At 45.1% G+C, this 27337-nt stretch overlaps 1 protein-coding gene across 2 annotated transcripts in view; it reads left to right on the forward strand.

Moving 5' to 3' along the window:
- TMCC3 (transmembrane and coiled-coil domain family 3) overlaps positions 1–27337 on the forward strand; it is a 250306-nt gene that overhangs the window by 12117 nt on the left and 210852 nt on the right. Inside the window, exon 1 of one of the 2 annotated variants that reach the window (XM_030548542.1) lies at positions 22949–23031. The exons of the other annotated variant lie outside the window; for it this stretch is intronic. The gene's annotated coding sequence lies outside the window, so the exon portion shown is untranslated. Of the gene's footprint in view, positions 1–22948; positions 23032–27337 lie in introns of those variants that run through there. 2 annotated transcript variants of the gene reach the window in all.

Here is a 27337-nt window from a genome sequence, read left to right on the forward strand (position 1 = left end):
TGGCAGATTTAGTCCAAGCAGAAGAAACTTCACTTGTTCAGACGCTACTTATGTTTGAATTGTGGTCGACATTACCAATGGAAGTATGCAACTTTGCATCTGATCTGCTGGCAACACGTCAGTGTGAAGGACAGAATGCACTGGAGAGTCTCAAGTGTGAAGTTTTTCAAGTTGTGCAGAGAAGCTGCAGCAATACTTAAATACAAACAGCCAGCATATAGTGGCTTTTGTTTTCTCCCCCCTTCCCCCCGATATGAGAATCCTTGACCCCAAGCCAGTTCATGTACTCTCAAACTTCAATGACTGTGAACAGAGTATTCCTGTGCTGAGTTCTGTACCTGAGAGTGAGTGGGCAGTTTACTTGAATGTTGCAAATGAGCTTCCTAGTACCTATGACACCTCTCTCTCCCATTTTTGGAAAAGCATGGGCACATGTTTGCCAAGACTTAGCTGGATTGCTTGTGGTGTTTTGGCAATCCTGTGCCGATGCTGAATCCAGTTTCTCCACCTTGGGCAAGTGTTAAGCCTGCAATGTTACTTTTGTATTTTCCAGTGACATACAGTATGTCCAAATGAGTGTTAATGTGTCCTAAGCATGTCAATGAATATTTGTATGCTGATATAGTGCGGATTCAGGGCTGGAAGATCAACTACAGACATGATGTTTTCTCTGCGTCAACTCCAAAAAAAGTGCAGAGAGCAAAACTTACCAATGCACATTTGCCTTTGTGGACATAACCAAAGCATTTGACAGTCAGCAGAGCAGGTCTATTTGCAATACTAGAAAAGAGAGGATGCCCACTAACCCTGGAAGTCTTATACATTCATTCCAGAACAACATGAGCAACTGTCCAGTTTGGGTCTACTTCGGACAACTTTGAGATGAAAAGCAGAGTGAAGCAAGGATGTGTTCTTGCCCCTACACCCCTTGGAATTTTCTTCTCTGTACTCTTGAACTGTGCATTTTAAGGACATGAGAGATGGAGTGGATCTCCACACCAGATCAGGTGGGAAACTCTTCAACCTGTCATGACTTAAATTAAAAAGGTGCTAATCAGGGAACTTCTATTTGCTGCTGATGTTGCCCTCCTGGACCACAATGAAGATCTACTACAAAACTCATGGACTGTCTTTCAAGTGCTTGTCAGGCATTTGCTCTACCATCAGCATTAAGAAAATGGCTGCATTGGGACAGGGGGTTTCTACAAGATCCTTCAATCACCTAGCTAGAAGGGCAAACCAGCTAGTAGTAGTCCAGAAGTCCAGCTGTTTAGGTTCTACAGTAACTGCCAACCTCTCACTGGATGAAGAATTAAATGTTCACATTGGAAAGGCTGTCACCACCTTTAGCAGACTGACTGAAAGCATGGAACAACTCAAAGCTTACCATCAAGACCAAAATGCTTGTGTACCAAGCTTGCATCCTTAGCACTCATGTCCATGTTTCCCTACTATACAACTTATGCTCATTGGGAGAAAAGTTTAAACAGTTTCCACTTACACCGTTTATGCCACTTTCTCAACACCAAATGGCAAGATAAAGTCACCAACACAGAGGTTCTTAAAAGGGCAAATTTATCAAGTGTGACAGCCCTGCTCAAGCAAAGATGACTGCGCTGGCTGGGCCATCTGAGTAGGTTGGAAGACTGATGCATACCCGAGGACATACAATCACAGGGAACAAGAACAACAGGACAAAACCCTGGCTGGGATGATTTAGGTGGGGTTGGTCCTGCTTTGAGCAGGGGATTGGACTAGATGACCTCCTGAGGTCTCTTCCAACCCTAGTCTTTTAGGAGTCTGACATCCTAAGCTTTGCTATAAAGACATGTGCAAGCAAGAGATAAAGAAATTTTTGGAATAGATCTTGACCGATGGGAAATCTTGGCAAGTGACCATAACAAGTGGCAGCACTGTCTCCATCAGAGCATCAAAGTCCATGATAGGAGCTGGCTCCTACAGCTTGAAGAGAGAAGAGCCTGTAGGAAGCAAGCAGTTCCCAACCAAGATCATGCAATTCTCAGATTAGACTATTCAGTTTTATGCAGTTCTACATGAAGTGGGGTGGGGTTTATTGACCTTAAGGTGAACTTTATGGTCTTATACAAATTATTTGCAAAATATTTAATGAGCTGATTTGCATGAAATGTCACACATGGAGCTGCACCAAACTTGGCAGCTGTGTGAGCCTTGTGGCTTTGCCCTTAGTTCTGCGCTTGTGACAAAGCCACAGTTTAGCCCAAAAGATGCACCTTGCTGGAAGAATATTGCCTCAGCAAGAAATGAATAAAAAGCAAACCCTTCAAATCACTGATGAGAAAGAGCAGGAGTGGCCCAGGGAGGCAGGGTGAGGGAATTGCCTCCTTTACCTGGAACTGTTGATAGCCTCTACCAGATGATGAAATTGCAATTTCATGAAGTCCTTTTGTTCCTGTTAGCTAAGGAGGATAATTGGCTGGACTGAGGGGCCCAATGAAGAAAGCTAGTGGGTTCAGCTTGGGATAAATTCCCGATAACTAACCCACATCTCATTATTTTTCTCCTGTCGGTCCTTCCTGAAGTAGTTAGCAATTAGAGCAAAAATAGACTCCTTCATGTTGCCGCTTGTGCTGAGAGTTGAAATATTTTTGACTGTGAGGTTGCTGCCCATCACCTCTGAGAGGAGAAATGGATCCTCTTCTTGAGAGCACCAGCTGGCATGGTCTCAGGACGAATGAGTGTAAAAATTCAAACTTCATCCCCAAGCAGTTCCGCTCAGATCAAACCAACAGAGTATCTGTTTGGCGCTTTAAGAGGATAAGTGGATGGTTACCTTGTTTCTGTTGTGGTAGAATTAAGCTTTCTAACCGCCAATGATATAGATCTCTCACTACTTGTTACTGCTGTTTATGGGAATGACCTGTCTCTTGAGTAAACATGAGCTCAGCCTGTAAGCTGCTCTTCGCAATGCATTATTGTAGGGGAGGCAGGATCCTCTCATGGATTGACCGTGGGGCTGGGAGTCAGGAGATGTGTGTTCTGTTCCCAGATCAGCCACTGATCTGATGTGTGACCCAGGGCAAATTCCTCCAGCTGTTTCCCCTTCTCCCTTTGTTCTGTCTTGTCTGTTTAGAGCAGAAGCTCTTCCTTTGTGCTTATACAGTGGAGCCCTGAGCTTGGTTGGGGTTTACAGAAGCTTCTGTAATAGAAAACGTTTGACTGGCCCTAGTTATTTGTCACAATTGATTTTTTTTCCCCAGTGGAAAACTGGGCTTTTGATTGACCAAAGGTCATCACTTCCAACAGATAAATATTTTTGTTTAAAGAACCAAAAAATCCTCCTGAAGCTGAAAATAATTGGGGGGGGGACTCTTTTTGGTGAAAAGTCAATTTTCTGTGGGGAGGGGGGCAAACCCATTTTCCAGCCCTCTCTCCTCATAATACTCAATAGTTTGATTCAGACAACCTCCATTTTTGAAAATCACTCAGTGCCCATGTGACATAGGAGGCTATGTCTTCTCTCTGGTCCTCCCTGCCGACAGACACTTGCCAGTGGTGGTGTGTCCTGCTGTATCCAGGTCACACTTGAAGTCCATCCTTTCCAAGGTAAAAGCCCAGCAGAACCAAAGTCCCACAGTCCTGACAAAAAAGGACTGTGACCCTACAACTGAGTCCTGTGGTCCTCATACCCTTCTCTCAGGGTTTCCGTTATCTGTATGTCCTTCTCAGATGCTTCATACCACTTCTCAGGTGGCTAGGGAGGAATCTAGGTTCCAGCCTGGGGATCCTATAACCAGCAGCCAAGATCTTATTGCTGCCTTTCTGGACTACCTTCTGTTATAGCCTTCCTCAGGCCACCTGCCCCACAGTCTCTCTAGATTCACTCTTCTCTCAGGCCAGGACTTGCAAGGCTTTCCTCCGCAATCCCCCAATAAATCCTAAACCAAAAGTGTAACTTAAACCAACTGCTGCTATCCTCAGGTTTGTCCTTTTGTGCCTGTTCCCTGGCTCTGTTCCTACACTGAATTCCAGTGAGAGAGTCCTGGGAGGCAATCTGGATCCGGCCCTTTTATCAGGGCTCACCACTCTGCTCCCAGTCTCTGCTTTGTCTTCCTTCTGTCAGACTTCTCTACTCTAGAGAGCATCCCAGGGCCAATCCTTCCTGGCCTTCCTCTTTGACTCTGCTGGTCTCTCATCTCAGAGTGTGACAGTAGCGTTCCTTTCTTTCCTCCCTCCAGCCTAGGGGCACTGTGAGCCCGTGGGGCCAGATGGGAGCTAGTGCCACCTAAAGAGGAAAGGCCCTAGGCGCTGGAACAGAGCTGGCCAATCTTTGAACTAACAGCCTGCAGGAAGGGGGAAGGTAGGGGTTAGAGGGGAAGACTGGGGTCCCACTGACTCAGCGCTAGGATGCCCCTGCCCAGGAAGTCACCACTCTCATCCTATTCACTGGTGGTGTGAGACCTATATGAGACCAGGTGCTGGTAGTGGAATTCAAGTGGGCTGGGGCTTGGTGCAGCAGACTGGCCAGCCCCTCACCATCCTGCCTGTGGCTAACAAGAAGTGGCTGCATCAACCCAAGGTGAGATCATGGGACTCCAGTGCCTACCCCCTGGGAGGGCTGTCAGGGCCTCAGCTTCCTGGGACTCCACATTCCCCCTTTCTCTCCCAATGGGGGCTGGAAGGACCCCCTACCCCAGTGTCCTGCAGGGGAATTCTCTATGCTCTCCTGTGCTCTCCCCAGGGATGGCAGGGATCTCATGCCTTGCACCTGAGTAACTACTGAGTGAGTTGGGGTTGGCAGGTGTGTGGGGGCAGGGGGGCCAGCACCAAATGGTTGCATCTGTGACTTGCAGGGACTCTTGGGGTTGCGGGGAGAGACTGAACTAGTAGTGCTGGGATGGGGCCCCAAGTCTTGCCCTGTTTAATAGGTGCACTGCTGGGCCATGTGGTTGCTAGGCTCTGCCCTGGCCATGGAGACCCATCTTGGGTACCCATCAGCATGGCTGCATCAGTGGTAAAGGGTATGGCCACAGGGCTCTCTGGCTTAAGGGCCCAGGTCTGAACCTGATACATGCCTAGCCTATCCCTCCAATGCCCCTCTGCCATGTACACATTGGCCAAACCGGACAGTCTCTATGCAAAAGAATAAATGGACACAAATCTGACATCAGGAATCATAACATTCAAAAACCAGTGGGAGAATACTTCAGCCTCTCTAACCACTCAGTGACAGACTTGAAGGTGGCAATTTTGCAACAAACAACTTCAAAAACAGACTCCAAAGAGAGACTGCTGAACTCGAATTAATATGCAAATTAGATACAATTAACTCAGGCCTAAACAGAGACTGGGAATGGTTGGGTCATTACACTAATTGAATCTATTTCCCTAAGTTAAGTTCTCCTCACACCTTCTATGAGTTATCTTAAATTATCACTTCAAAAGTTTTTCTCCGGCTGATGATAGCTCATCTCAATTGATTAGACTCCTCCTGTTAGTCTGCATACTTCCACCTTTTCATGTTCTCTGTATGTATAAATATCTCCTGTCTGTATGTTCCATTCTATGCATCCGAAGAAGTGAGCTGTAGCTCACGAAAGCTCAAGCTGAAATAAATTTGTTAGTTTCTAAGGTGCCACAAGTACTCCTGTTCCTTTAACTTCCATGTTTGCCTTTGACAATGTCCCTGTAGATATTTAGAAAACTTTAATTCACAATTTAGAGAAATATATTCTTTAGCTCTCATGAGTGGTGACAGCCTATTTGAGGTATTGATGGGCAGAGTCCACCAAAGCAGGGAAAAGCCTGCCCCTTCAGGTGACAGAGGGGCCAGATTGACACCACAGACTGAAATTCTTTATTTACCCACAAAACAGAAGTTGTATTAGCTGTAATAGTACCAGTCCCATCTCACCAACAAGCCTTGACCCTGACTAGGAGGAACCAGGTGTTGGTTTGAAAAGGGAGTTCAGTCTCCCTGTTTGTTCATTCCTTGGACTCTCTGCTGAAACTGCCAACAGGGATGTCAGTTCTGGTGATGGTGGTGTAATATTTTAGGAAGGGGACACCAGTCTACCAGGAATTGTACTGACCTCACCAACTCATTTCACAGATGCCAAAGACTACACTAACTGGTAGCCTTTGGGTTACTACTGACTTGGGCTATTGCTGCAAAAAAGCCATGAAAAGAATTATGTAGGCAAAAATGAAGGCTTATGTGTGCACTGTAGTTTGAATAATAAAGGTATTAATGGCATTAGATGGCTGAAAATTAAACGGGGAAAAAAAATCCTTTTTTACTGGAATGGATGTAAAGTCATGTGACATTCCAATTTAAATGTAAGGGCTCAACTCAGCTTCCACCGAGACCAGTGGAAAGACTGTCACTTATTTCAGTTGGTTTTGGATCAGCTCTAAACTAGTGTTTAGTAATTTGTTTGCTGTCTAGGGCCATCCTCTGGCAAAGAAATGCATCATACATTTTATAATATATACACTGGAATTGTTCGGCATAAGCCCCATTGCAGAAAGAGCACAGTAATTATTATTAGAACTGCGGTAGTGCCAAGAGGCCCCCATTGTGACCTGGGTCTCATTGTGCTTGGCACTGTACAGACACATAGGAAGACCATTGTCTCTGTCCTGAAGAGCTCTCGGTCAAATGGGTAGGTGTAATCTGGCAAATATAATAATGGGTTCCCAATGACAAGAGTAGAGAGACATTAAAACTGCATGGTAAAGAGAGACACTTTACTACTTTTTATTAAACCGTAGTAGGTCAGGGAGCTTAAGACCTGTGGGGAATCTGAACGCTAGAGTCTGAAGTTCCGTGGATATCTGCGGGCCATGTTTGCAGATCATGGATTGGATGTGGATACAAATTTTTGTATCCGTGCAGGGCTCTTTTGAACAGTTTTTTTCTGTATAATGTGTGCGTGGTGTCATTGGTATTTTAACTGCTCTAATAAGTCAACAATCTAAAACATTAATACTCAAAGCAACAAACCAGGCAACATTGCATTGTAGAGTGGATACTTATCTTGAATAAAAGACCTGATTTTTTTTTCCTCAAAGACAGAGATGAATTAGAGGCAGATGAAGAAAAACTCAGGCCTTTTAATAGTAACCATTGTATTTTGTTTAGTAAGCTGACTGTATATAACAGAGAGAAGAGATACTGGCTTCTTCAGGAGCTGTAACTTCCCAGAGATATGAAGACAGGAAATGAATCATTCTGTTCCCATGTTGTCTGGGATTGGTCTAGGAATACACAGCCTTTTTCCGTCAGCAGTTCAGGCGTAGCCATTTTGGTGTTACCTGAATGTTATCACCCCTTGATGAGAGACTTGTGGCTCCTGTGAAATGAGTTAGTGGATTTGAGGCATTTCCTAATGTTCATATTACAAAGACTAGCATCATTACTTGCATCCTTGTTGTCAATCTCAGGGTTTGGCTACACTTGCAGGTGTGCAGCACTGGGAGTTACAGCTGTCTTCGTACAGCTCTGTAGGGAAAGTGCTGGAGTGTGGCCACACTGACAGCTACCAGTGCTGCAATGTGGCCCCACTTGCAGCATTTGCAGCGGTGTTGGGAGTGGTGCATTATGGGCAGCTATCCCACAGAGCACCTCATCCCATTTTGGGGTTGTGGGAAGGGGGCGGAGGGTGCGGGTCATTCTGCTTCCTGTCCCAATGCCCCGTGATGCATCACTTCACATCCCAGAAATCCCTGTGTTTCTGTCCACGTTTGGCGCCATCTTGACTGACTCAATGGTTTCTGTGCAGCGCGATTTCTGTGGGAAATGGAGCCCAAACTGCTGAGGAGTATGCTGATGAGTCTCGCCAGCACATCACGTTTGGCAGTTGAGCTCTTAGGATCCAAAGTGATGAGGAGTCCGACGATGATAGCGAGTTTAGTGACGCGTATGACACTAAATTGCTTCTGGCATTCACGGAAATGCTCAGCACTGTGGAACGCCGCTTTTGGGCTTGGGAAACAAGCACTGAGTGGTGGGATCACATCGTCATGGAAGTCTGGGACGACGAACAGTGGCTGCAGAACTTTCGGGTGAAAAAAGCCACTTTCATGGGACTGTGTGAGGAGCTTGCCCCCACCCTGCGGTGCAAGGACACGAGATTGAGAGCTGCTCTGCGATGGAGAAGCGGGTGGCTATTGCAATCTGGAAGCTGGCAACTCCAGACAGCTACCGATCGGTCGGAAACCAGTTTGGAGTGGGAAAGTCGACTGTTGGAATCATGTTGATGCAAGTTTGCAGGGCCATTAATTGCATCCTGCTAAGAAGAACTGTGACTCTGGGGAATGTGCAGGACATTGTGGATGGCTTTGCACAAATGGGTTTCCCTAACTGTGGAGGGGTGATAGATGGGACACACATTCCTATTCTGGCACCACCCCACCCAGCATCCGAGTATGTTAATCGGAAGGAGTATTTCTCTATGGTTCTCCAGGTGCTTGTGGATCACCATGGGCGTTGAATTGACATTAACACAGGCTGGCCTGGAAACGTGCATGATGCACGCATCTTTTGGAACACTGGCCTGTTCAGGAAGCTGAGGGCTGGGACTTTTTTTCCCAGACCACAAGATCACAGTAGGGGACGTGAAAATGCCCATTGTGATCCTTGGAGACCCTGCTTACCCATTAATGCCTTGGCTCATGAAACCATATACAGGGAAGCTTGACAGGAGCAAGGACCAGTTCAACTACATATTGAGCCGGTGCTGAACGACTGTGGAGTGTGCTTTTGGTCATTTAAAGGGGCGCTGGCGATCTCTGTATGGAAAGCTAGACTTGGGGGGGAAGCAGTATCCCCACGGTTATATCCACGTGCTGTACGCTCCATAATATTTGTGAAGGGAAGGGTGAAAGATTCAGTCAGGCATGGACCTCTGAGGTTCAACGTCGGGAGGCTGAATTTGCACAGCCAGAGAGCAGGACTGCTAGAGAGGCCCAGCACAGGGCTGCAAGGATTAGGGATGCCTTGAGGGAGGAATTTGAGGCTGAAAACCAACAGTAGTGTTTGATGCCTTGCACGGGAGTGAAGTGCAGTGGTTACAATGTTAGTAGGAATCTGTGTTACCTAAGCTGATTTGCAGTGCCTGTTTCTTTCCTGGGCTAAGATATCTTTGACTTTCTGCAATAATAAAGACTGTTTTCAAAGCCAAGAATTCATTTATTGAAAAGAAAGTAACTTTCTTCACAGACACACAACATTTTGGGAACCTAAAAGGGCAGGGGGGTGTGGTGGGGAACTGTACAGTCACAGGTTTGAATATGTCCTGTCTGGAGAGCTGTGCAATGACTGCTGCACTTCAGGATGCCTATAATGCATGGTGATGGGTGTTGAGTGCAGAGGGTAAGGGTCGTAGTTCTCAGGGCTGGTTGGTGAATGTTCAGGTGTTAGAGACAGCTGTTGGTGGTAAGAACCTGGATGCTGGGGAAGGGGGTTTTGAGCTGACATTGGGGCACAAGGGAAAGAGCTTTGGGACAGAGGGGGGGCTGGCGCAGTAGTGCTCTGCCTGCATGGCTAGGAGTGCTTGGATAGAGTCCGCTTGGCACACCAGGATGCTTATCAGCTGCTTTGTGCTTTTCTTCCTGGCTGCTGCGTTTTTCTGGCAGATCCTGCTTTCCCTTTCCATCCAGTCCTGCAGTTTTTGATTCTCTGTGACAGAGTGATCCATAACTGCTTGCAGCATGTCGTCTTTGCTTTTTCGCAGCTTCTTCTGGAGGTTTTGGAGTCTTTGAGCTGTTGATAACACGGGCAGCCGAGATCTCAAGGTTGCTTGTGGAAAGGCAAAAAAGGCAACACTTAACAGAGGCAGCATTGTTTATATCAGACTGTTATTCCCACACAGTGAAGGAGTTTAGTCTTCACAATAGCATAATTTTCCCATCCCAAAGAGAGTGCACATAACCCACAAGAGCTCCAAAATGGTGAGTAAGGGGGACTGATTGCTTCAGGGCTGTACTGTCCTCGGGGTTTCTTTGCGTTGGGGAAAGCAAACAGCTGCAGGGGCCACCTACACTGAACAGTCTCCCAACATTTTCCACAGGAGTTGATCCTGGAAGATATCTCGCTGCTGTGGGTCACCTAGGAAGAGCGGGAGGGTCTTCTACAGCAATGCGGATTCTGCCCTGGCCCCTATACAGCTTGCCTGTGTCTTGCAATGGTCCCCCCACCCCTCATGGCACAGTGGCACGGACGCATTAGCCTGACTGGGACAAGGACCACAGTGGCTCTCCCTATAAACTTGCACAAGCGCATTGCCCACTCTCTGGTTGAAACTTTTGAAAAGATTACCGAGGCTCATTACCGCGATGTGATAGACCACATCAATGCGCTATTCCACATCTAGGCATTCATGCATGCAGAACCCTCCCTCCTCTCCCAAAAAATTTCCGTCCTGAAAATAAAAGCCGCTTAGCGGGAACCCGCTCCTCTGCTTGTCCTTCACCAAGTACGAGCTGCTGCGACTGTCTACCTTCCTCCTGGCTTGTAAAGAGCTCCTGGCTGCATGCCTCCTGGGACTCCAGGGTGTCTCCCCCCATCCCAGTACTCTCACTCTCTCGGTTTCCTCCTCCTTTCCCACCCCACCCCCCCGCTCTGAAGTGTCCATCGTGGTCCTCAGATTGTTGGGGTCACCCCCAAGTATTGCGTCTAGCTCTTTGTAAAAATGGCAGGTCGTGGGGGCAGCACCGGAGCGGCGGTTTCCCTCACGGGCTTTGCAATAGGCACTCTGCTGCTCCTTCACTTTAACCCTGCACTGCAGCACGTCCCAGTCATGGCCCCTTTCTAGCATGGCCCTTGAGATCTGCCCATAGGTATCTTAATTCCTATTGCTGAAGAGCAGCTGGAACTGCACAGCTTCCTCCCCTCAAACACTGAAGAGGTCCATCAACTCGCCATTGCTCCATGCTGGGGCTTGTTTGGCGCGTGGAGGCATGGTCACCTGGAAAGATTCACTAATTGCACTCCACACCTGGCTGAGCAAACAGGAAGGGGATTTTTAAAATTCCCGGGGCATTTAAAGGGCGGGTCACCTGAGGCCAGGGCAGTAGAGTTCAAACTGATGAGCAGAGTGGCTGAACAGGCATTCTGGGATATCTCCGTATACCTCTGGAGGCCAATAACAGCGCTTTTGGTGGCCACACTGGCGGAGCAGCGCTGCATCACCAGCGCTATAGTCATTATTCCCCAGGCTGAGGTGGAGTACAGCCAGCACTGTAGCCAGGGAGATACAGGGCTGTATGTGCCTTGCAAGTGTGGACGGTGAGTGAGTTGCAGCGCTGTAAAGCCACTACCAGCGCTGCAACTCTCCAGTGTAGCCAAGCTATCAGCAGAGAACTGAAGGAATAAATAAATGTGGCAACTTTTTGTTTGTTGCCAGATGGTGCCATTAGCTTGCTAGGGCTGGTTGGCTGCAACCTCCCTTTCCCATTCTTGACTCCTTGATGATGCGCGCACACATCCACGTGGTTCAAGTAACATCTCCTTGTTGGGATTTGACTGATCAAACCACAACACTCAAAAGACATGCAGGAGGAAACAGCATCAAATGGCAGCGCATGTGACAAATATGTAAGTGACTCAAACTCAACTTACTGCTGTGTGTATCAATTAAATTTAAACTGAAAACAATATAAAAATGAAACATACAAATCTCTAAAAGAAGCAGATGTTATTCAGTCAAAAGAAGAAAAAACAGTTCCCCGGAGCTTAAATGCACACCCAGGTTCTGTTCATTTGTGATTCAGGTGTTCAGTTTAAAATGGCTCTGTTAAGCACTTTAGCTTCCTTGCCACTGATAACAGTTTCTGCCTCCTTTGGCATTTTGAAAATAGATACATGACCTCTTATTTAGCTGCTTACAAGACATCTACAGCTCACTTTGTTCCCTGAAGATATCACTTGGTGTCCAGGCTGATAGATCTAAATATTGATCTGCCTTGACTGCTGTCCTATAGTGTAGATCTTAGTTTAACAATTTTAGAGCTGTCATTTTTTACGCTGTGCTTCTTGCTAAGTATGCATTAAAAAGGCTTGTCGTGATGTGACACTCACTGAAAAATCCCACCTTAGCACTTATATGCTATAGCGCTTTTCATTTTCAAATTGCTTTGCAAGCATTAACTAATTAATCCTCATAACACTGCTGTGGAGCACTGTATTTTACAGACGGGAAGGCAGAGGAAGTGGGGTTAAGTGATTTGCCTAAAGCGACAGAGGGAATCAATGTCAGCACCAGTAGTTCTTGAATCTTAGTTTCTTGTTGAGACAACCAGACCGCACCTTTCTATGGCCCTGATTTAGAAAAGCAAGTAAGCATGTGCTTTCCTTTAGAGATGTCTTCCTGAATCAGGGCCTATGACACCAATGCATCCTTGGAGTAGTTAAAGTATCCTACGTGGAACAGCTGTCAAGCGACTCTATAAGATTAAGCATAACAACTTTTCTCATAAATTCATAGAATTTAAGGCCAGAAGGGACCACTGGGTCATCTGTTCTGACCTGTATTTCACAAACTTTGTCTCCTTTGGAAGGGCCCAATTCTGCAATGTGTTGAGCTCGATTCAAACTGAGCACTCTCAACTCAGCATTTTGTAGGATTGTCCCCTAAAGAGAGCAACAAGTATTAATTTAGGGGAAGCTGTCTTTCCTTTTGCTTTTAAACTCCTGTATCAAAGAAAGATGGTGCAGATCTGCACTTGGTTTGGAAAAGTTCTGATACCCACCGAGTGGTGGAAACTGGATAATTAGATTTAGTTTAATATTTTAATTAAATATTATTGAATATTTAATTCTATCTCTCTGTTTAAATCCATTTTATTGTGAGCATATTGTTCAATTAACCAAAGCTGAGACAAGAGTGACTTATCCAAATGTGTTTTTTCTGGATCATATACACTGGAATAAACTTTTTCTGATCAATAGTTGTTAAATCTTGAATGGTATAAAGTAGCCAGAGATTAAGTAAGAATGAAATCTTTCTTTGATTCTTGCAAGACAAATGCATGGATTTAGGGCACAAATAGGACTCGGAACAATCGGCTTTATTTTCTGATCAAGTTTATGATTTCTGAATGCTGACTCCTGAGGTACCTGTGAAACCACAAGACTAGGACCATCTAAATGGTATACCACACACCAGTTTTATCCCCACTATGTTCAATCCCCGTCGCAACTTGTGGCCCTCTAAGGACTTCAGGTTTCACAGTCTGTCTCAGCTGGCCCTGTTTCTAAGCCTTGGCCTTGAAAGGGTTACCTGTCAAGGCAAAAATGTGAAGATCTGCCAGGGAGGTTGTTAATAAACTCAGTTGCCCACAGGAGCTAATTTTCAGAAGCTCTGAGTGTAAACAAATACTTTCTTCTTACTTCTCCCTACTGCATAAATTATTCGCTAATAATATTTAGCTTTGATCATTGCAATCTCTTCTCTCTGTCCTCTTGCATCTGGTCCCTAATGTCCATCCAGAATGATGCTCTGAAGATCATCTCCAGCCACTTCAGCTCAGATTGCCCTGCTCTTAGATTTGGTGTGCTGCCTTCCTCTCCTTTTTTGAGATCGAATTTGAGCTCCTTGTCCTCCCTCTGCAACGCTCTGTACAGCTCTGCCATGTCAATATACTTGTTCTCCTCTTCCTTGCTCCTTTAATTCCTCCCAGATCTCTCCCAGTTGCTCCCTTTGTCGTCTTCTCCAACTCTTGGCTTCGTGCTATCTTTCATGCTATCCCTTTGACTTGGAACAACTTTTCAATCTGAGTGCCACTGAGCCATGTCTACACTAGCACTTATGTTAGCAAAACTTTTATTGCTCAGGGATGTGAAAGAAACACCCTCCCAAGCAACGTAAGTTTTGCCGGCATAAGTGCTCGTGTGCACAGTGCTATGTTGGCAGGAGATGCTCTCCTGCCAACAGCTATCACCACTTGTTGAGCTGGTTTTATTATGGCAACAGGAGAGCTCTGTCCAGTCGGCATAACATGGCTGCACAAGCGCTCTTACAGTGGCACAACTGTATCAATACAGCTGTGCTGCTGTAAGCTTGTAAGTGTAGACATGGCCTGGTGTGATACTTTTCCCCTCCTTTCTTTCCTTAAATCCCACTTCTTTCATGAGGGCTCCCCAAGTGGCTCTCCTTGCACCTTCACAAATTTTTGCACTTTGACTCTCATGCAGTGTTGTGTGTGTGTGTGTGTGTGTGTGTGTGTGTGTGTGTGTGTGTGTGTGTGTGTGTCTCTCTCTCTCTCTCTCTCTGAATTTCTGTTCTGTGCCATTGTTGTGGATTACCTAGTGTGAAAGACTGAGCCAATGTCTCCAAAGCCTTTTAACAGCTCTAACTAGAGCTTCGGATAGGCTTGTATCCCGTCGACATAGCCCCCTCCTAAAAAAACAACCAAACAAAAACCAACTTTCCAATCTGTATTATAGGGCTACTGTTACTTAGTCATTCACACAATCTATTATCTGAGTAGCTTTAATCTTCTTCTCTTTCTAGCCTTGGTCCCATCTATACGGAGTCGGGTTTTTGAGTTGTTCTCCATTGCAGTCTGTCTTGAAGCAATTCCTTGGACACTCTGCAGCTAATCAAATCCTGTTCTATGACATCCATCCATCTAGTTTTCAGTCTTCCAACCCTTCTCTTGCCCACTGGTTCCAAGTTTAACATCTTGTTTCTTATCTATCCTTTCGATCTTCTTTTCACATGGCCAAACCATCTAAGCCTGGATTCCCTCCAATTTTCTATAATTGGTATTACCTTGACACTTCCCCTAACTAGTTCATTCCAAACATGGTCCATCCTTGTTTAGATTGATGCTTAGAGTTACATTTTCATTTCTGTTGTATTCTAGGTCTGCTCCTGTCTTACTCAGTGTCCAGCATTCAGAACCATACAGAAGTGCAGGCCTCATTACCATCTTGTAGATTTTACTGTTCAGTTTGATAAACATTCTCCAATCACTCTGCTCCCTTCTCTCTGTTTAGTCTATACCTTTCCTGTTTTGCTTAGTTCAGTTTTTCTGTATTATCGAACCTAGGTACTTGAACTGCTGCACTTTGGCAGTGGCTGGCCTCCCAGATTTACAGACTTGTCACCTTTCTGAAGGGTATCCTCAAATCTACAGACAATGTCCTCCGTTGTATTCTTTCTGCTTTTCTTGCCATTTCTTTCAGATACACACCTCTGTGGCACTGCACCCCATATTCTTTATAGTGATATTATGATTATGATGCATTTTATGCAAGATGGGTCATGTGAGATATCATTGGAAAAATTGTGATTTGTTGAATATGATTATCCTATTTGTATGCATATATCATTTTTGTATCTGAAGTTATAAATACTGACTATGTATCTGTACGTCTTTAATTACACCTGGGTAATGCCCGCTTAATAAGATGCTTTGTCTAAATAGCTGGTTGTAAAGGGCCTATTAAGAGTAATGGGCCATTAGAAAGAACAATAGGCCTTAGGAGAAGCTTATCTCCCACCTGCGGAGGCTTCCTGGAGAATGCTACAGACAGCCTCCAAGTAATGGCTGCTGTGACTATAAGGACGTGTGTTGAGACCACATGATGTTGGACTCCATTTTGGGATGTCAGTATTTTTCCAGGTTTCAGAGTAGCAGCTATGTTAGTCTGTATCCTCAAAAAGAACAGGAGTACTTGTGGCACCTTAGAGACTAACAAATTTATTTGAGCAGACCGGGTGTTAAACCCATATACTGGCCAGATTTGACCAGGGTAGGACAGTACTGCTCTGGGGTTCCAGGCTGGGAGACTGGTGGTGAGAGAGCCTGCGTGTAACTGCAACTGGGTGTCCCTATCTGTGTGAATGCTGGTGAAAGTCCAAGCTTGGGGACTCAGTGGTACCCCAGTTCCTGGTGGAACCCCAGGGGGGAACCCATCACAACTCCATCTCTCTAAATCTTCTTTTGCTTTCTCTTTTATCTCCCCCATGAGCACTACATCATCTGCAAAAAGCATGCACCAGCGTGCTGCTCTCTGGATGTTTTCTGTCAGTGCATCAGGTGCCAACGCAAACAAAAAGAGGTGTAGGGCCAAGTTTTGATGTACTGTGACTCTTACTAGAAACTGCTCTATTTCTCCCCATGGTCTTCTGACTGTAGTAACAGTACCCTCCTCGTACATGTCCTGGATGAGGTCTGATATAGTCTCCAGGTATTTGTTTCATTCTCAGCCACCACCAGATGACTTCTTTCAGAATGTGTTCATAAACCCTCTCAAGATCAATGAATACTATGTGCAGTGTGTTCTGATTTTTCTCTAGATTGCATGTGCAATAATCTTAATGCAAAGAGAGCATCCGTTGTTGCCTGGATGGTCACAAATCCAAACTGATTGTCACTGACCTTTACTTCTCTTCCTAGTCTCCTACCAGCAACTTTCTCCCAGATCTTCATTGTGAGCAGCTTTAAAACTGTTACAAGTATATGGCTACTTAGACTGTAATGGCTATCACTATGCTGCATCATATGGCAGAAGCCCCTGCCGTTTGATTGAAAGGAGACTCTCTGTTAGTTCCTGCAGAATAGTGTTTATGACCACAGTTAAGGCATTCTGATTCTGTTGACTAGAAGGCAGTGGTAAGCATACATAGCTGATTCATTACTGCATGGGGAAAAAAATCAAATTGGATCAGTTTTTAATATAGTACAAACTGTATTTTGCATACATTTTGTAAACCTCAATTATCATATGTCCTGGGAGACAGTGAATAAACTTGGATAATCAAGGCTTCAGAAAACGGAGGGAATATTCAATGTAATGAATGAGCATTGGGGTTCCTGACCCTGTTTCAGATGACACCAAGGTTTGGAAAATCAGAGTGATTCTGTATTTGATTTGAGTCTATTTATAACATTTAGCATGTGGGCTGTTGTCCAGTCCACTTTACTAGAACCTGACAGGAAAAAGACTCCTAAGAACTTGTGATAGGTCCAGCTGCTTCTCACTGCAACGGCCTCTCTTCAGTTAACTATGGTTGGGAATAATGATTAGGGAAAACTAACAGCATGATTTTCATGCAAATATATTTGAAGAGGTTAGTGCCCTTGTTATCGTGCTGCGTGGCTGGCTCTTAGACCACTAAAATGCTAGATTTGATAGTGGCTTTAGCATACTCTGAACAAGGCATAGTTTGATATGAAATCCTCAATTTTTTGCAAATGATTAGAGATTAAAACTCCAAGATGGAATCCTTTTCTGCTTATTTCAAGTAAACCCTTCTTGTTCAAATCACTTACTGCTCTCCCAATTAATTTTGGGACAAAGTCAAACATAAACACACACACACAAAAGCCTGGTCTATGCAAAGAGGTCATAGTGGTATAGCTTTCGTTATATCAGCGAGAACTGCTGTGTGTCCATATAACCCACTGGTGGATGTGTTACAGCTCTACCTCTGTGCTGATCCAAAGAGGATATGAGTTGGTACAGCCATCAGCTGCAGGGGCTTTGCTTTTTAGCTCAAACTGTTTATGCTTTTAGCGCTGGAGTTCCCAGGTTCAGTCCCCAGTATGTCAGCCAAGATGGAGAATCATTGTCACATACGCATGCAAACTTTCTCCAATCTGTGGCTCTCTGCTTTTAAATCAATGGAAATTACTCTGGTTCACAATCAATGTGACTCTGTCAGTGGGAGTTAAATCAGTTGAGTGCGAAAGTAAACAGGAACAAATATATGTTTCTGTCTCTGTTTGTTTGGTGGGCCGGTCCCTTTGATCTCCAGATCTCCTTTTTGACATATATCAGTCTAGACCAGTGGTTCCCAAACTAGGGTTTGCGAAATGTTACAGGGGGTTCTCAGGAAAAAAATCCATAGGGACTCTGGGTAGCACAGGGCCAGCATCTCAGAGCCCCTGTACTTCCAAGAGCTAAGCAGATCAAAGCAAGCATGTCTGTCACACTGCGGAGATTTAAACTTCAAGACTCCTTATAAGAAATGGAAAGGGAGGTGGATATTTTTTTGCTGTTTTTAAAATTTAAATACGCAGCTACTGTTTGTTTTTAAAATTATGAAGAACAAGTTTAAGCTTTGTTGTAACGTGCGTTGTTTGCCTGGACTGCTCAAGACCCGAATGCTTGTGTATGAGGAACTCTTTGAGTTGGCTTCTTAAATATCTTCATGCTGTTTCACATCCGATACTCCTTGATGAAACATAATAACCCTGTCTTATAACAAACAGGCTTATTCAAAGTGATACAAGCTATGAAAGTGAGATCTTGGAAGAGTGTTGCCGTTTTCATAATGTAATAAAAATACTGTAATGATAAATAATAGTGTTTAATAAGCATGTCATAAAAACAAATTTTATATTTCCAAGATCACTGCTTTTATAATTTATGCTGAGGTAAGGGAGAAAATCCCTGAAAATATTCATTTGTAGGAGGGGGTTCATGAGACTTGACACTTTAGTGAAAGGGGTTCACGGGTTGTTAAAGTTTGGGAACCACTGGTCTAGACAGCGGCTTTCCCAGTGCTGACAGGAGTGGCCAGTCCAGCTAGTTTCTTAGGTTTTCTACCATCCATTGTGTCTTGAGCAACAGCTTTAGCTGTTATAGATGATCGTAAAGTTGATTAGTTTGCTGAACCTTTCCTGCACCCCCACGCCAAAAAATCCACCATGAATATTAGCTTAAATACAGCTACTGTGGTGAACTCCAGCATGGACATCTGGCTAAATATTTTAAAATGATTGGCCACAAGAGATAGTTGCAACACCTACCTGTAGGCTGCAGGGTTTTTTTTTGTTTTGTTTTGTTTTTATCACCAAGGAATAAAGAAGAAACATTAAGAAAAACCAAGCTGAAAGGATGGGCCTTGAAAAAATAAAAGAAGAGAACAACATTTATTTTTTAAATGGAAGAACAAGAAAGAGTGGTAGATGAAGAAAGACCAGAGGAGCCAGTCCAGCAAAGATAGAGATAATGTAGCTGTTCTGAAAAATTCTGAACCAATCTTGATCAGTTACCTATACAATTTGAGGTGCATTGCAAACTTTGCTTACTACCAGGCCGGCTCCAGGCCACAGTGCGCCAAGCGTGTGCTTGGGATGGCATGCCACGGGGGGCACTCTGCCGGTTGCCGGGAGGGCGGCAGGCAGCTCCAGTGGACCTACCACAGGCATGCCTGTGGAGGGTCCCCAGGGACGCCTGCGGGAGGTCCACCGGAGCCGCGGGACTGGCGAGTGGCAGAGCGCCCCCCGCGGCGTGCCGCCGTGCTTGGGGTGGTGAAATGGCTAGAGCCGGCCCTGCTTACTACTATCCAAATTACATAGTTAGTTCCTCAGCTGGTGCAAACTGGAGTAGCTCAAATGAATGTGAATTAATGTTGAATCAGCTGAGGAGCTATGTATTATGGAAGAAGGAAATGATAAACAAAGTCTGCAATGTGCCTTAAACTGTGCATGTTTAACATCACCACAAGGGAACTATGCTGATCTAATCCTTGGCATTCAAAGTAACACGGGTGACTTTGTCACATGGAGCTTGTGAATTCAGCAATAATAGCTTGGCAGCTTCTACCAGAAATTGCTTCTCTCTTTGCTTGACACACATTTTATATGGCTGACATTTCCCTTTCATCCCAACAAAGCTTTTGTATAAAATACTCACTGCTTTTTGTTATGGAATGGATTTAAGTTGAAAGGGATGTGTCTCTGTAAAGGAAATAAAAATGTTCCTTGTTATCTTTTGATAAGAACAATCTTTCAATAAAATCTCCTCCCTTTTGGAGAGTTTTCTCATCCTGATCCATGATGCTTTATGGGTGTAACTCAAACACACAAACCACTGGGCACAAAATGAGATAGCCAGTAGATTATGTAACTGACATTTCAGTTTGATTTCTGATAAATGACTTTCCATGAAGATTCGTATGAGCTACTGAAGTTTATAAACTTAGGCCTTATAGGCATTTGTAGGTATTTTAACAAGCCTGTGGCTACTTAAGATTTCACAGTTGTCACTCTGCTGCATATTGTGGCAACTCAGATACTCAACAGAGAGACCAGTGGTAGAACCAAAATGTCCCTGCGTCATAGGCATAGGGCCTTACTGCTTGAGCTAAAGAAGAAACGTCATTAGCAGTAGAGGGCCTATGGCACACATTTGAGCTGCTCTGATTCTGCCCAGAAGAGGGCAATGGTATACCCCCACATTGCAACGTATAATAACGGAAATGGATTTACCCCTGTACTGTTTGTGAAAAACTGGATTTGAAATAACGTGCATACTTTAATGTCAGTGGCTACTTTGGGACATTCTTGCAGGGTTTGTTTTTTGTTTTTTAAATTTGGACATGATTTGAATGTTGCTAGCATTTTAAGCATGTAATTTCATTTTATTCTTGTTTGGATTTCATGCAGAGGAGTTTGACACTTTCTTTTTAAGTACATTTTATTAAGAGTCAGTAAATCAGTTTTAACTGTTCATGTTCACTTTATTGCTGAATGTTAAAGAGACAAAGGAGATAGAATTTGGCATTTTCTTTTAATGGTGGGGTTCATTGTGTGAACAGAAAAAATACTCTCTAAAAGAGACAGCAGCTGTCTGGATTGCATCTGATGACAGAGCTCCAGGGGCTATTGTACTAGCGTGTTCAGGTTAAAAATAGCTTCTAGTGTTAGACTGACTCCTATGTTTTAGAGGTGGTTGCTGGTCAAGTACTCTTCAGTAGGACCTTCCACACAGAATCCTTTTGGGTTCATTTTCTTCACCCAACCACCCACCATCAAGATTTTAAAGAAAGTTTAATTATGATGATTCCAGGAATGAAATGGTGGCTCACTAGTTCTCAAACCCTCTACTAGCTGTTTATGGCCAACTTTAAAGATACTGATTACTCACTGGTTCAGCTGACTTCAGCAGGTCCTGCGGATGCTCAGCATCTCTAAAATCAAGCCATGCACACTTCCCTGCACCTGCTCCCACGGAGTGCTCACCTCTGGAGTTTTGCCCGTTCTATTTATTTTTATGTTTTACAAGCACTTAGTCTCTACACAGGATGACAAGACTCAAAACCATGTAGCTTTCTTGTTAGCAAGTGTTTCCTTGATCTGACAGAGCCTTGTAATTTCTGACACCTAAACTGTGATCTGCTTCCAGCCTAATTGCACCATCAATACACACACACTGCTCTTTTTTTTTTCAAATGCATTAGAAGTCTTTGCACTGTTCTTAAGAGAAAGATGAAACTTCCATTTTAAAGAGGCACTGCTTTGAAAGCTTTTTTGTCTAGCCTAAAAACACAAACACACTATTTTTCTGTCTCTCCCATATGCATTGGGGAAAAAGGATGAAGCACGTGCTGCAGGGAATGATGAATTTTAACTTATTTTGCTTGAGAGTTCTGTTTTGACATGAACTTTTAATTTTTCAATATAATTAGTTGTATTTGAAAAAATGAATTCAATTGAAACTGATCTTGTTTCATATTCTGGGCTAATTATTGTGACTGCTGCAATTGGTGTGTGGGGGCAGGGTAGCCTTAAAACGCTATGTAATTAACATGACATGGACCTTTATGCTTGCATGGACCCTACTGTAGGATCAGTGCCTGACTTTGATGGGGCTCTGTGCGGCTGGGAGGGTTGGTCTGTACAGTTTTGCAGTATTGGAGCCTAAGAGACTGGGTGCAATAATGCTTTATGCTCTAGATATCTCTGAGCAGGGCTCCAAACACAGTGCTGTTGAGGACTATCTGCTGGATTGTCCCCTTTCATAGAGGCCTGCCGTGGTCAGCAGGGGTGCATTAGGATAGGGCCTTTAGATTCCTCTTTTTTGACCTTATGCAGCAAACCATTAGCACAAGATTGAGCATAAAGACTGCTTTTGCAGACTCCTGGGGAGACACCATAGTGGAAGCTGGGCTGACAGAGAGGGAAGGCAAGGAACCTCTCTTCCTCTGCAAGGTCTACAAATGCTAATCCATATTAGTCTATTGCCATATCCCAAAGAAATTCAGTTTATAAAAGGAATAATCCAACTTGATACCATCCTCTGCATTGGCTGGTATATCCAGTCTGATCTGCGTGTGTATTTTATATTGCCAGCTCTCTGGGATTTATGTCTTGTACAGAACTACAGGCCCAATCCAAAACCCACTGAAATCCATGGAAAGTTTTGGATCAGATCCTTAAATAGTAAAACTGTTAACCTGTTGTGAGGTTTGAAAGGGTGAGAAGAGGTCTGCCAAGTGATCAAGGGATGAGGAATTGGCTTCCAGGAAAATCCATGCAGCGTTGGATTGGGTAAAGGCTAGTGCCTTAAAATAGGAAACGGGGAGATTGCAGAACCTCTTTGGAAGGTACAATGTATGTTACTTTTTTCCAAGAATTCCTGAAAGGAAAGTCCTCCCCTAAGTTGTAACATAGCCCAACTTGCCTCCTATGGGACAGGGCAATTAAATCAAAAAACACAATCACAGTGGCACCAGGCTCTCTTTGGGCCTGATCCAAAGCCCCATGAAGTCAATGGGAGTCTTGCCATTGCTTTCAGTGGGCTTTGGATCTGGCCTTTCAACTTTTTAACCCCCTCTTCTGCCTGTGCCCTAGTTTACAAACATTCCTATACAATACGCATGGTCTGAAATCAACCACCTCACCACCAGAGCAAGAGGGGAATAATAGAAAGAAAAGGAGGGATTGGGAAACTGTCCATAAAAGGATTTTGCTCTGCAAAGTGGATTATAGAATGAAGTGTTGGCAAATCCCCGACAGACACATAAAAATGTCAAGAAATCCAAATACTTAAAATACATGAGCCTCATTACACACAGCCCTTCACACCCCACCAATAATGTGTTGCGAGCACTTCAAAAAGGGAAGGAAGGGCTGTCACAGCACAGGAAGGAGGGGAAAGATGCTGGCAGTTGATCTGAGTGTCCACTGGTGCAAAGACAAATGTAAGTAGCTACACAGTGTAATACCCGGGAACTCTCACTGCTGGTTTCCAGGCTCAGCAGCAGAAATACTGAATTATCTACTGCCCTACAGACACATGATGTACAGGTAACTTATTCGATAGCTCGTGCTGAATGGCATGTCTGAGATTGTGTAGCGTTTAATGTGATTTAAGAGGGTAGTAAAGCTCTAACGTGCTGTTGCTGCTAAAAGAAACGAACACTTCTTTGTTTTGTTAATCGTAGTATCCTATGCCTAAAGGATCTTGGAAGGGGGCTGTAATGTTTAGAGGCTGATTTTTGCGTCTGCATCAGCAGCATTAAAATGCAAGATGATGCCGTAGTCAGTCAATACACACAGGAACAGTTCATTTGTTAAGTCTACTGTTGTGTATCTAGCTCAGTCAGACTCACTCTCTTATTACTATAGAGTACTGGTTCTGTTTTCAGCGTTGGATGGTAATAATCAAGGGGAACCTGAATACAGAATGGAACATACTCAGGGTAAATGGCGGCATGTTCTATTTAGTACTAATTAATCACAAAATAACATTTGAAATAAATTATACAGCATGTGAACATCAGCAAAAGGCTGAGGAGAGCTGTGTGTATTGTATTTACATAGGCAGAAAAGCACCCGATAGGATTAAAGATGTTGCTCTCCATTCTTTTGCCTTTCAGAAGTTGTAGTGTCAGCATGCAGATATAATTGTGTGTTTAATTTTTTATTTTATTTGGGCCCTGATCCGATCCCCATTTTTTAAGTCAATGGGAGTTTTAATTAGTTTCAGTGGGCATTGTATCAGATCCTTTAAAGCACATATCTAGATTACAAATATCTATTTTAATTTGGCTAAACTACTACTGCTGTAGCATGGAAGAAAGCAAAGCTTTAGCTGAAGAATTACAATGCAGCTCTCTGTTTTCAGCAATGAAATTTAACTGGATCCTTGTCTAAGGTTTCTGCCTTTGGTAAGAACTAGGATTGAGCCATATAGTTCAGGTTCAGGTCCAGGTCCAGATTCCCCCAAAGATCGAGGCTGGCTGCATTTGGAGTTCATCTCCATATAAAGATCAGCCACAAAATTTGGGCCTAACTCTGTATTTGGATCATGGTGTTTTGGTTTGAGTTCAGGTCTGTGTTGTTCATAACTGAATCAAACCCTCGCTTTGTCACCATCAAACTTTCCTCCTGTTTGTCACTTTGGTCACTGATGGGTAAGAGTGAGGAATAACATGAGACAGGATCAGGGCTGGCTCCAGGCACCAGGGCAGCAAGCAGTTGCTTGGGGCGGCCAACAGACAGGGGCGGCATGTCCGGCTCTTCAGTGGCAATTCGGTGGCGGGTACCTCAGTCCCTCTTGGAGGGAAGGACCTGCTGCTGAATTGCCACCGAAGAAGCGGCAGCGGTAGAGCTGCCACCAATCGCAGCTTTTTTTTTTCTTTTTTTTTCCCCACTGCTTGGGGTGGCAAAAATGCTGGAGCCGGCCCTGGACAGGATGTGCAGTTGCTCATAGGCGGCAGGTTATATGGGCTCGAGGTGCCTGTGCTCCAGGAATATTCAGGGCTGGGGGGCCCTGCTCCAGCAATATTTGGAGCTGGGTCTCGGCCCCGGCCCCCGCGGGTCTCCCCCCACCGCTCCGCCCCACCGCGTCCCTGCCTGGAGAGGGTCCCGGCCTCCGCCTTCTACTCCTCCCCCTGTGTCCCCCTCCAGGCAGAACTGCTGTCTGCTGCCCCAGGGTCCTAGCGCCTGCCATCCGCTAATGGCAAGGCAGGCTGCCCTTACCCTGCTCTTCTGCCCTAGCCCTGAGCCTCTCCAATGCCCCAGACCCCTCATTCCCAGCCAGATCCCTCATCCCTCTGCACCCTAATCCTCTGCCCCAGCTCTGAGCCCCCCCGTAGCATGAACCCCTCATTCCCCTGAGCCTCTGCCCCAGCTCTGAGCCCCCCCCGCAGCACGAACCCCTCAGCCCCAGCCCTCATTCCCCTGAGCCTCTGCCCTAGCTCTGAGCCCCCCCCCGGAGCATGAACCCCTCATCCTCAGCCCCAACCTTCATTCCCCTGCAGCCTGATCCTCTGCCCCAGCGTGCACCACCTCTCCCTTCCTACACCCCCACCCCCAGCCGAGCCTGCACCCAAACTCCGTCCCAAAGCCTGCATCCCTCAACCCCTCCTGCACCCCTCAACCCCTGCCCCAGCCCAGAGCCTGAACCCAGCACCCAAACTCCCTCCCAGAGTCTGCACCCTTTACCCCGTCCTACACCCCCACCACCAGCCCAGAGCCTGCACCCCTCACCCCTTCCTACACCCCCAGCGAAGCCTGCACCCAAACTCTGTCCCAAAGCCTGCAGCCCTCACCCCCTTCTGCACACCCACCCCCTGCCCCAGCCCGGAGCCTGTACCCAGCACCCAAACTCCTTCCCAAAGCCTGCACCCCTCCTGCACCCTAATCCCCTGTCCAGGACCTGCACCCCAGACCTCTCCCCTGAAACCCCGCCCAGAGCCTTAAGCAGGTGGAGGCGGAGTTTGATGGGGTGGAGTTGGGGGGGCGGGTTCTGGGCTTCATCAAAATGTCTACAAACTTGCCTCCCATGCAGTTGCTGTGAGATACCCGAAAGCCTCAGGTGCATGGAGAAACATAAAGGCAAAGGCCATGTGCCTCCAGTGCCTGTTGAGAAGTGTGGTTCACTGGCTAAGAGCAGACCTTGGAGAGTGATGCTCTACTGAGAAAATGCACGGTTAATTTGTCTTAAAGGTGCAAGGGATGCTAAATCCTCCAGTGTCACTGAAATGACATCTTTCACTTAGGTGCAACATTTGCTTTGTGAGGTCCTTGAAATAGCCATAGCCTGGACTAAAACTACTCTGACACTCAAGAGAAATGCCAGCTGTTTGTGGGAGAGAGAGGAAGTCTGCTGTGAATAATCTAGAAAAGGGATTTTCCCCCATTCAAGAAGTAATTCCCTTGAGTTGCTGAGAGCAGCTTTAGTCCAAAATAAGCTACTTCAGAGGCCTCCCACAGCACATGCTGCAGCTACCCCTCCCCCCAGCCCAAAAAATGTCCCAGATTTCAGTAGGCACTGGAGGACAAGGTAATAATGAGCATTTATAGAGCACTTCCCATTTTCAAAAGGCTGGGCACACATTCCCTAAGAGAACACAAGCACAACCAGCCCTCGCACTGTGTGTGAAGTAGGCAAGGAAGGTGCTGCTCCCTCATTTTCAGGTGGTGAAATCAGGGGTGCTGGAACACTTTGCATAGTAGCGGTGCTGAGAGCCATTGAACCAAACTGTAAACTTTGTATATGATGGAAACCACTTCAAGCCAGGGTGTGTGAAAGCATCTCGTGCATCCCTAGTTCCAGTGCCTGTGGGTGAAATGGAGTCAGAGGGATGAAGGGACTTATTCAAGTTAACAGTGGCAGAGACCAGATTAAAATTTAGGCATCCCTGACCTCCCAAAAGTGGCTTTGCTCTGGGCCACACTGGTCCTAAGATCCCTGTATTTCTTTAGAAATCGCCTTTTGAGTGAATTTTTTAAATAGCTTCCTGATTTTTATTGTGCTTTGTCCTTACGCACCAGAAGAGGCCACTATAATCAGCAGTCGCTAATCCCTTCCCCCTGTATTAGTAACAACATGGGCTGGAATCTCTGCCAGGCTCAACCCTGCCCATTCACTGAAATAGGTTAATTTACCAATTCCCCTCTCTGGCTAAGGTTTGGTTTAAATTCTCAGGTGAGGAAAGTGGATTCTGGCATGACTGTGGCACTCGATGGTGCTAGTAATTCAATCACAGTAGGGAAGCACTTACCCACTGTGGTAAGTGTTTTGAGATCCTCAAACAAAGGCATTGGGAATAAATGGAAGGAGGTGACTGTGTTCAGATCCGGATAAGATTTCGGCTGCGTTCAAAGCCTAACTAGGGCTTGCATTTGGATTTGATGGTTCAGAATCCTGGCTTATTGCATGATTGTTGGTCTAAAAATACAGCAATATAAATCTACCAAAGTCACTTCAGCTTTCCTTTATTGTGAATAGTGGAAATGCTGTGAGAGTTTTGCCACTGAAGTCTGCATCTGAACCAAATCTGGAAAACAGCCATGTTAGATCAAATCTACACTTAAAAGTACAGGGTTGGGATAAGATCTGGGGATTCCCTACCCTGCCCCTGGAATTCAGAAGAAAGAGGCTCAAATAGCAACTTCACAGCTGAAGCAATCTCTAGGATTCCAGCAGTGCAGAGTGCTGGTGTTGTTTTCTGCACCTGGCAAGGAAACTTATGGACACTTTCAATTTTTTGCTTTATTTAGAAAACAACACCAAAAATCTCACACAGTGTTTCTGTTGGAAAAGGTGCAAGTGCTGCTAAGTCATCAAATAAATCAAAGCCCACCAACTGTTTTCTTAGAACCT

The sequence above is a fragment of the Gopherus evgoodei genome, chromosome 1 (assembly GCF_007399415.2).
Source record: "Gopherus evgoodei ecotype Sinaloan lineage chromosome 1, rGopEvg1_v1.p, whole genome shotgun sequence".
NCBI classification, from domain to species: Eukaryota; Metazoa; Chordata; order Testudines; family Testudinidae; genus Gopherus; species Gopherus evgoodei.